The sequence below is a fragment of the Chenopodium album genome, chromosome 23 (genome assembly GCF_948465745.1).
Source record: "Chenopodium album chromosome 23, dcCheAlbu1.1, whole genome shotgun sequence".
In the NCBI taxonomy this organism is placed as follows: Eukaryota; Viridiplantae; Streptophyta; class Magnoliopsida; order Caryophyllales; family Amaranthaceae; genus Chenopodium; species Chenopodium album.
Genome location: NC_137856.1, coordinates 19840736 through 19852369, shown reverse-complemented (window position 1 = coordinate 19852369; position 11634 = coordinate 19840736). Strand labels below are relative to the sequence as shown.

The 11634-nt window shown below is 37.3% G+C and overlaps 1 non-coding gene across 1 annotated transcript; it reads left to right on the top strand.

Moving 5' to 3' along the window:
- The first annotated feature begins 217 nt into the window (after positions 1 to 217).
- On the top strand, positions 218 to 323 carry LOC145609793 (small nucleolar RNA R71). The gene has a single exon (XR_014106085.1). It is a non-coding gene; the product is annotated as a small nucleolar RNA R71 (small nucleolar RNA).
- Positions 324 to 11634: the final 11311 nt, after the last annotated feature.

Below are 11634 nucleotides of genomic sequence, written 5' to 3'. Positions count from 1 at the left end.
GAGGAATCACGCTTGAGGTTCTTTATCTCCCTTTATTCTTGCTCGATCGCACGTGGAATCACGGTTCAAAGGTATACTTATGTGTTCTTTATGTGTTATGTAATGATCCTTGGTTTAGGTACTTTATGAATATGATTCATGTTATTCCGCTGCGTAGTACCTATAAACTCTTACACTCAACCCACCATAGAAGATTTGTATGATTTGATAGGTAGGAATCCCATGGTGTGGACACTCTCTTTGATACTCCTTGTATCTCTCCCATGCTTCATAGAGACTCTCACTAGGCCCTTGCTTGAAATTTTGGATCAAAGTTCGTGATTCCGTCGTCTTCTTTTGAGGGAAAAAGCGAAATAAGAAAGCCTTTGTAACCTCATCCCATGGTCTTAAGGACCTTGGTTTGACCTCTTTGTCTAACCACTCTAGAGCTCTTCCAATGAGAGAGAATGGGAACAACTTGAGTCTTATGTACTCTTGCGCAACTCCGGTTACCATAATAGTATTGCAATATTTCTCAATATCTTTGAGATGATTGAGAGGATTTTCACTCTTTGTACCTCCAAATTGCTTCCTCTCAACCAAAGTAATCATGGCCGGTTTAATTACAAAATCATGATCCGGAACCATCAATGGAACAATTCCACTCTCATACTTGTAAGCTCTGGGAGTGCCTAGTTCCTTCAATGTCAACCTTTGAGCTTCTCCCATGTTCACTTGCACACACAATTCTCAACTAAAAATTATTAGTAGCACGGCTACAAACGTAGCCTTAAAGAAAATCTTTTTGTATTTTTCAATAAGATGGAATAGACTCAACAACAATACACAATCAAGTCACCATTCCACGGCAACAACGCCATTTTGATGAGTGGTAGAATGGTAGGTCGTTGGGCTACCTCCCCCAAACAATCAAACAAAATTTATTCACTCAACTAACCCCTATACAAGTGTAGTAGCAAGTTAAGGGTCGAACCCAAAGGAATAGTGTTTGAAAGTTTATTGTCTTATGCTAAGCTATTTCGAAATTGAAATTGGGGTTGTAAGGCTAGACTAAGGCTAATCACAACAAATAAACTTGTAAAATCAAAGATGATAAACACTAGGGCTAGGATCCACATGCATTTATAATGAAATCAACTAATTTGGGAGGTCAATAGATTAAGTCAAGCAATGTGAGGGAAAATCGATATCGCAACCAAAATAGCATATCAAGCTATTCTCGTAGATGTCTAACTAGCGTCAACTACGATAAACTCTAGCTAGGAAACGTCAAAAGGTACCTCAATCGTGTAAATACAAGCCACAAATCAATAGTCCGTATCAATGTGGACTTACAATGCAATCTAGTGTGAATAACTAGGGTGATCAAGCCTAAATCAAGCACACACATGCACAAAATCAATCAACCAATTTAAACACATTATCAACTCAATCAATTTCCCCAAATTCACTTTAATTCATTACTAATAATACATGTTTCACCATTACCCTAGCAATCAAACTACTCACAATCCATTAAGAACATCAAAATCAAAGCTAAACTAATCAACAAATTCATATTCATCAATTGAAATCAAACTAGTTCAAACTAAATCAATCAAACTATCAACAATCTTAATCAATCAACAAAACAAATGATATCAAACATAAGATTGTATTAAAGAGTAAAAAATTCTTACAAACTTGATAGAAATCAAACTAAAATGTAGCAATCTTCAATCATCAATCATCAAATCCAAAGTTTCTCTCTCTAGAAATCTAAGAACAAGTGTTTTTTTTCTCTCCTCCCAAAATACAATCTAAACTAATTCTAATGAAAATCTAATCCAAGCTACCTAAAAATAGAAGGAAACTACTATATATACAAGAGAGAAGTCGATTATGACATCCAAAAATAGACCCACGACGGTGCGGCCGCACATAGGGGAGAAGAGGAGGCGCACCAGCACAAGCCCAGGGGGGTGCACCCGCACGCGCCTCCTGTGCGGCCGCACAGCCCCCTTGTGCGCCCGCACCTAAGAGGGTCTTCCTTCCCCTTCTTTAACCTTGATCATCCTAGTGCATACAACTTTGGTGATGGTGATGAACATCAAAGTAGGCAGCAATTTCATGGACATTTTGGTGGGTTTGAGGCATAAATGGTGCCCCCACCGTATGCGTGCACCGGTCTTGAAACTTGCCCTTCGAGTCGGAAAAATGTTGAAGGGAAGCTCGGGAATCTTTGGATGATCGATCATAACCTTCAAACAAAAGAAAACAAACAAGTAATAGAGAAAAACAAAGAATAAATGAGAAAATGCACAAAATAAAGAAACTAACTACGAAAAGCACAAAGTAAAGAAATAAAGAGAAAAACTAAGGAAAACTAAAGAAAAGAGCTATAAAATGAAATAGAATTCATCCAAAAAGAGATCAAATGAGTGCCATAAATGTCACTCATCATATTTCCCCACTAGTTTTTAAAAACCGGTGGCCATTTGGCGGTGCCAATTTCAATTTTCCTACTAGTGGTATTTCGTTGGTTTTTTAGCCTTTTCTCCTTTATTTGCTTTATTTCCGTGGTTGTAGGTATTGTACGAGGTTTGGGTCTTGATATTAGTGATCCACTAAGGTGGAGGAAGCTTTTGGAACAAGCTCATGCATTTGGGAAGCTCAAGATGCAAGGAAATGGAAGTTCCAAGTCTTGGCTTTTGCGCTCGCATGCCGTGCTACCATTAAGAAGTGGTGTACCCACTAATTAAGAGCATTAGCTACTGCCACTCCTAGTGTTCATCACCATCATAAGTCATGCCACCTTAGCAAACGCACGAAGCCGCGAGAATCTCAAAGGAACCCAGCTAGGCACGGTCGCACCACAGGTAGCACCTTCGTGGGTATTTTATGCTCGGTTTTTGGTGTTTTCGCGCCTCTATATATCTTTGTGAACCCGATTTTTGGGGAATGTTTAGAACAATATTAATATTAGATTTTGATCATATTCTAAGGTTAGTTGAGAGTTTCTCTCTCTAGTTTTATGGTTAGTTTTAGGAATAGATTTTAGAGAGAGATAGTGAGGAATTTCAATGGTGATTGAGAGATTGAAGATTCAATGGTGACAATTGTATTGGAGATCTTCTCTATTATCAATGAGCATTTCTAACTTTAACTCATTTATTGTTTTGTTTAGTTAATTCATGTTTGTTTGATTTGATTTGATTGGATTTTGTTGATTAATTTTTAATTAGAGTAATTGGTCTTCTTAGATTGTTGATTGTTGATTTCTTTAGTTGTTAGTTGATTTCATGATGTTGTTAGAATAGTTTCCTTGCTAGGGTGATGGTGAAGCTTATATGATGTGATGGATTGATGTAGATTGGGGGAAATTGATGGAGTTGATGATGTTATTAAATTGGTTAATTGATTACGTGCATGTGTGTGTTTAATTTAGGCTTGATCACCCTAGTTATTCACACTAGATTGCATTGTAGGTTCACATTCAAACGGACCATTGATTTGTGGCTTGCATTTACACGATTTAGATGTCTTGTGATGTTTCCTAGCTAGAGTTTATCGTAGTTGACACTAGTTAGACCTCTAGGAGAATAGCTTGATATGCTCTTTTGGTTGCATGATTGGTTTTCCCTCGCATCACGCGACTTAGTCAACTTCCTATCCCAATTTGCTATGTTCATTGCTATTATATGTGAATCCTAATCCATAGCACTTTACTTGTTCGGTTTCTTCGTTTAAGTAGTTGTTAGGGTCGCCTTTATCCTTAGACTTCACCTTGCTTAGGTACATAATTGAAAGCACTTAGACATTACCGTTCCTTTGGGTTCGACCCTTGACTTACGTCTATACTTGTATTTAGGTTAGTTGAGTGTTTATAAATTTAGTTTCTCTTAGGGAGGATTAGTCCAACGACCTAGTTCACCCCTCGTCACAGGACCAACACCACCCAGTCCACCAGAAAGGAGATTTACTAATTGGGATGGTAATGCTTATTGTGCTTATCATAGAGGCAATGGATACGATACTGAACGTTGTTTTGTCTTGAAGCACAAAATACAAGATTTGGTTGAAGATAGGAGAATTCCCACGCCTAAACCTAATAATAATGCATCCCCCTTAGGGGTGTTTCACATCAATGAGGATCTTATGGGAAGCGATATGTTCAATCCTTTGAGCTATATCACACCTATAGGAGAACCTCTATCCACAATACTCATTGGGGCAACTAATGAAGTATGTGGACTATAGGACGACGACTTTTAAGACTTACATGTCTCTAAGTATGCCGCCGTCCCACCTCCATCTTGTTTACAAAATGAAACAAATGGAGCGCTTGATTGGGATCATTTCTTGGGGAATTCATAAGACTTATCAAATCTCTCCTTGGATGAACATTGGCATCAAGCTCAACTCATGGAACATCTTGACATGGAGGCACACTCAAAGCCTCTAGAAGAAAGTTGGTTCATGAGTCCTACAACTAATCCAAACGAGATAGATAATTTAACTCGTTCTGGGCGAGTTTACCAAGCACCAACACCAAATGGATCTTTGACCAAGCAAAATCAAGGTCAAATGCAAAATATAATACCACCTCCAGTCGAGGTGGAAGATCCATTGGTCAAACAACTTCGCCAATCTAAGGCGAATGTTAGCATTTGAGAACTCCAAAGTACTTCTAAAGAACATATAAATTCTCTAATGAATGCTCTAACGGCTTTGTTTGTAAGCACAAACACAACCCCTCAAGATCTCGTTAGCTTGCTTACTAGCGAGAAATCTGACAAGTCAATCATTTTAACTAATGAAAATTTGCCTTCAAAAGACACTACCCACAATAATGCACTATATTTATATTTAACTGTGGGGTGCAAGGGATACAACATCCCTCTAACTTTGGTAGACAATGGGTCAGCGGTAAACGTGTGCCCATTACGAACTGAAAAATACTTAAGCCTTAATCCAAAAAAAGATTTCCAATCAACAACACAAAGCTTTAAAGCCTATGACAAGTCGAGGAAGATCAGTGTGTGGAACTGTTAAGCTACCAATTACCACAGGCCCAATACAAAAGATGGTTGAATTCCACATTATGGACATAAAACCTACATTCAACCTTCTACTTGGACGTCCTTGGATACATGAGCTTGGTGAAATACCATCCTCACTTCATCAAATGATTAGGTTGAACTTTCAAGGGCTTCCTATGACTATACATGACATGCTTCTCCACTTAAAATAGCAATAAACAATCAATCACTCTTAGAAATAAACCACGATAATGTGAAGAGGACATGTGGGGATTTGCCGCGGAGCCAATCTGCACGATAGCAATGGAAGAAGACTTAGAAGAACCTTTCAAGCTTCATCCATATTCCACCCGGATAGTAAACAAAATCTTACTCAAGAGTAGTTACTTTCCTGGGATGCCTTTAGGAATAGGAATGAAGAAATCTTTCTTACTTCCTATCCCAAAGAAAAGCTTCTCTTTTAGATTGGGATATAAACCAACCAAAGAAGAATTGAAGTCTCACGATGCAAAACACAAAGCACGTAGAAATAACAACAAAAAGGGGATAGTCACTTTACTCCCATCCTACCAACTAACCCTTAATGGACAATTCATTAGGGAGGGAGTAGACTACCCATGCTATGACTTTCCAGAACCACTAGTTTTGGAAGGAATCAAGAAGCCTCAATTCGAAATATTTCACGATTGTTACTTCTTGATGAGGATTTTAGTATCGTTAAATCAAAGTTTCCCACTCCAGGGTGTTATGATAGGCAAGCATTTAACTTGCTATTTAGACTAGAGCAAAATCATGTCGCTACAATGACTAATTGAAATGACATCCGAGATGAAGCTTTTGACCCAACTTCATTGATCACCCCTTCTAATGAAACCTTGGAGCATGGATGGAGGAAATATTCCAAATGGACCAATCACAAAGGCGATAAGCTGGAAATTATCACAGGCGAAGGGAAGATGTTTGAAAAAATCGGACGACGAATCTATTATAGACTCTAGGGAAGCTGAAAATTTAGGCCTTGTGGCCATTACTGAGTCTTTATTTTCTAGTTCTAAGGACGAAGATCCCAAAAAGGATTCTTATCTTGATGTACTTTCTTTTGATTCTAATAATATGAGCTCTATTTCCGAGTATATGCCTTCTATTGAATCTTTCGAATGCTATAACAATCAATCTAATGAAGATGATAATATTAATAAGTTGGTTGAACTAATGAATGAACGAGAACAATAGAACCCTATCATTGAAGAAACTGAAACAATCAATGTAGGAACTAATGAAAACAAAAGAGAAGTCAAAATTGGCTTAACTCTAAATCTGGAAGAGCGATCGACCCTCATATCGACGTTCAAAGAATTTGAATACGTGTTTGTTTGGTCATACAAGGACATGCCTGGAATAGATAGAAAAATTGCAGAACATAACATTTCCTTGAACCCTACCTCTAAACCAGTAAAACAAAAACTTCGACGAATGAAACCTGACGTTGCGTTAAAAATAAAAGAAGAAGTACAAAAACAATTAGACGCAGGCTTCATTCGCGTATGAAATTACCCAGAATGGGTAGTGAACATCGTCCTAGTCCCTAAAAAGGATGTGCGAGTTTGCATGTGTGTCGAATTTAAGGACCTTAATAAAGCTAGACCTAAAGACGATTTTCCTCTACCACATATTGATATATTGGTAGATAACACGACTGACATGCGATTTTATCCTTTATGGATGGATACGCGGGTTACAACCAAATTTTAATGGCAAAAGAAGACGAAGAAAAGACATGCTTTATCACCCCTTGGGGTACATATTGCTATATAGTCATGCAATTTGGTTTAAAAAATGCAGGAGCTACGTACCAAAGAACGTCTACGACTCTCTTGCATGATATGATGCATAAAGAAATAGAAGTGTACAAGGATGATATGATTGTAAAGTTTAAAGATAGAATGGGACATATAAAATCTTTACGCAAATTTTTCACTCGCATAAAAGAATACAACATGCGATTAAATCTACAAAAATGCGCCTTCGGAGTAACTTCTGACAAGTTACTCGGATACGTAGTAAGCACTTGCGGTATTGAGATCGATCCTCTAAAATAAAGGCAATTGTTGACATGCCTCCCCCTTAAACAGAAAAAGAAATTAGGGGGTTCTTGGCAAATAGCAATACATTAGTCGATTCATTAACAAATTGACTATGACTTGTGAGCCAATATTTAAAAAATTGAAAAAAGAAGAAAAACATGAATGGGAAGACCAATACCAAAAGGCCTTTGAGAAAATAAAAGATTATCTCAAAAGTCCACCAATTTTAGCACCACCAGTAGCCAAACTACCTCTTAGGCTATACATTACAGTAATAGACACGGCCACAGGTGCCATGTTAGCACAAGAGGTAGACAAAGTCGAGCGTCCAATATATTACATAAGTAAAAAATTTATCCAATATGAAACGAAATATAGCACTCTTGAAAAGAGAAGTTTAGCATTAGTGTGGGCAACCAAAAATTTACGACATTATATGCTACTACACACCACTCATGTGATTTCTCAACAAAATCCGATAAAGTATTTGTTTGAACAACCACCTGTACAAGGAAGAATATCCAAATGGTTGGTGATGAGTTATGTCACTCATAGAGAGTAGTTTGAGAATTATTCCGTGTTTATTTTCCCTTATTTTCCTTTTTTTATCTTGTTTTCTAGATAATAATGTTTCTAGTTTTATTTGTTAATTTTGGAGTGTTTTAGTTTATTTTCTTTATTTTATTAGTTTTAGTTTATTTTCATATTTTATTTTATTTGATTTTATTTCTCATTTTCATTTTTTGTCATTCGTTTGATGTGTAGGTGATAGTCAATGTTCGAAGTTCAATGTAATTCTCCCACCATCTCCAATCCTACAACACACATTACTACAAAAATGGCCAAAGAGATCCATTAAAATATGCCTAAGAGACCTCTTTATAACGGGTCTCTATCTCAGGGGTCTCTTTGATAAAGAGACCCGTTCAATAGGGGGGTTTGTTTATGAGAACAAAGAGACCCGTTGTCACTTAAAGTGGGTCTGTTAGGTACGTTAAAAAGTTGATATTTTAGAAGACGAAGAGACCCGTTATGTGAAATATAGGGTATGTTTAGATGTATCAAACAAACCTATTATGTCAAATAACGGGTCTGTTTGTTCTCTACTTTTTAAAAAAAAAATAATAAATTTTTTTTTTGAAATTTGCTTTTGAATTTTGAAAATTTTGTTATTTATGCTCCATAAAAATTGGCAAAAAATTCATATATTGTAATTTAAGATTGAATTTATTGAGATTTACATAAATTATTACATGACGTAAATTGAATGTGAATGATACCAAAAGATCATCCAATATACGGAGTATAAAACTCCAACAAAAGAAAATTACAATAATACGTAGTAATTACATTAAAAGGGTTGAGTACTCCATTTTATATCTCCGTTGAGAGTAAAGTGAGATCTGATCATCTGATGAATGAAGCAAATCTGACAAAAAAAAAACAAAAAATTCATCATTATAATTAAGAAATATTCTACACTAGAAACAATACTTTGAAAACACATTCAATTGATTTCATAAAAGCACAAAAAAATGCAGTCATGAATGTAATTGAAGGCTATTCTCAATTATAAACCAATTAGCCATAGAAATTTTCAGCAAAGCATCGACTAACGATGGAGACCATCGAGTAATACAAATTTATCTTCAATATAAACCAGGGTGTATAATTATACAAAGCCTTCAAGATCAGATCTAATTGTATAATTTACTCCTTTCAATAATTTCTCACCAACTAAAAAATCAAGAAAAGAAAACCATTTTAAAGTGACAAATTACCTGAAAACTAACTAGTAGCAACATGAACACTCTCATCAAACTCAGCATCAATCATAGCCTGAAGCTTCTCAAATTCTTCCTTATCCGATTTCGCTTCTTCACCTCCCTCAGCAACCGCCGAATCATTCACGAGCGTGGCACTTCGGAGCCGCCGATGATGGTTATCAGACCGTTGTGGGTTGGAGGAAAGAGAGAGAAGAACCCGCCGGAAGCGGCGACTACTACTAAGGCGGCTTTCTCACGAACGTGGCGTTTCGGAGCCGCTGATGATGAAGTGTTGGTGGATTTACAATTTTGGTTTCGGCAGCGAGGAGCTGGTGGTTTTGTCGCCGGAAAATTGTCAGATTTTATTGAGGATGCGACGGGAATTATCGGCGTCGGTGACGGAGATCCAGCTACTTGGCGTGGTTTGTCTTCCATATATGTATATGCATATTGAAGAAAGAGAAACACCCATCTAGGAGTGACGGCGGCTGATTCAAAGAGAGAATGAGGTAGGGTTTTAATTTGGGAATCGGGTTTTGAAGAAAGAGAATGCAAAGTAAAGATCAGTAGCTAAGAGTAGTAGGTGAATGAATTTAAAAATCAGACACATTGATTAAAACAATTAATAAAAAATAAAAAAAACTGAGTACGAATTAAATAGAGGCGGTTGATGCTGCAAGCCTGCAAGGAACAAATCAAACAGACCCATTAATAATGAGAACGGGTCTGTTATCTTTCTATTACGCCCAATATGTGGAACCTAAAATAATGAAGAGACCCGTTGAGTTTGACAACAGGTATTTTATCTCTCTCATTTTGTCATTAATACATGTAAGAGACCCGTTACATTTAATATTAGATCTTTTTTATCAAACAGATCCGTTGGTTAAATAACGGGTCTTTTATTGGGGGTCACTTTTCCAAGTTTTGTAGTAGTGACACAGTCCCTCTCTATTTCCTCTTATCCTACACCACATTAAAACAGCCTCCCCTGCTCCAACTCTTCTTCACCTTAGCTGCACCAACCTCAATCGTCAACCAACAATTCCCCTACTCCATCGTCACTCCCATCACCACCACCACCCACAAGCCGCATCTAGCAGCCCTGACCCACCTTCAATTACCACCACAATCAACCACTTTCAACCACCCAAATCGACACCAAAGCAGCACGCAATGTTATCACCACCGCAATAACCACCTGCTCTCTTCCCTTCAATCTCTCGCGCAGTTCAACTGACCATCACAGCAGCGCACCAACTCCTCCGCTCCGCCGCAACTCGGAGCTGTAGCCACCGCAATCAATTGGCCCAAATTCGCAATTGTAGCTACCCAGGCCGCCGCGGGCGCGTCTTCTTCTGCCGCGGGCGCGACACTTTCCTTCCACCCCTTATCCAATTTTCGGTAGATGCCAAGGAGATGTCTATGAGATGTCGCGGCTTAAACCTCCGCGAGCGCGGTCTTCTGGGTTCATTTTGAACCGTAGCACGAGCTTCTCACGTGATAATTAATAAGAACAAACAGTTGAAGCTTGGTGATTGTCGTTGATCTTCGATTTGTGATGATGATGTCCATTGATGATGTTGATGATTAATGAAGATCAGGGTCTGACGGTTTGGGGAGAATTGTGGGTTTATTTTATTTCATTTTCTTTTATTTTCTTTATTCTGTTTATTTGCCTTTTCCCTTTCTTATTTCTTTTCTCTTTTATTTTCCTTTGTTTTTCCTCCTTATTTTCTCATTTTCTTTTATTTAACTTAGTTTTATTAAGTTAGTATAATTACCCATTTTTGGGGTAATTAGAGGGGGAGAACATTTTAGCTATTATTCTATTCTCTAATTAGTTTTTAGGAGAACTCTCTCTCTAGGTTTAGCTTAGGATTAGGATAGTTTAGAAAGAAAAAGTGAGGGTTTCACCATTGTTGAGCTTGGATTTTGAAGAAGAAGATTGATCATCCTTTTTTTATAGACTTTCATCTTCAATCAATGAGAATCTCTAACTCTCTCTCGTCTATTTTTATTGCTTTCTTTTGATTATTATTTTAGTTGTTGGTATTGCTTGTGTTAATCATGTTGATTATCGATTATTTGTTAATTAATCTTGTAGTTAATTTGATCAACTAGTAATTCCCCCATTAAGGGGATGGTTGTGGTGTAGTTGGATCTTAAGCATGTTCTAGGGTTTGGAATTTGATTTATTTGTGATTAAAGTCTTTATATGCTTGATATTCTTTGATCTTCTTTCAAGTGCACATACTTAGTTGATTATAGGTGAATATTTGCTAACAAGGAACGGAAGTTGACTTAGTTAGGATTCATTACTATCGATTGTTCTTTGATTGCACCTCCCAATATAAGGTTGTAGGGAATATTTCAAGCATTACGATAACCCCAAACTTGAACCCCACTGTGATCATACACTAAAGTACGGTGGCGTTCCAAAGGGAAAGAAAAAGAGCAAAAAGAGTCGCCAACAAGTTTTAGGAACTTGTAAACCCAAAAGACAATCCAAAAGGACCATCAACTACTCCATAAGGTCTTGAACCAAATAGGGTCCGGGGATGAGGGTACGAATCCAATCTACAAAAGAAAGGACCCGCCCTATAAAATAGGCCTCTACTTTGTTCTGCTCGTATTCATGTGCGCTTTTCGAATAACATACAAACAGTATATTAAACCTACCCTGTTTATCTATGTTGGTTGAAATTAATGCACAAATAAATCTATTATTGGTGATCACTTGAATTAAAATCACATTAGCCT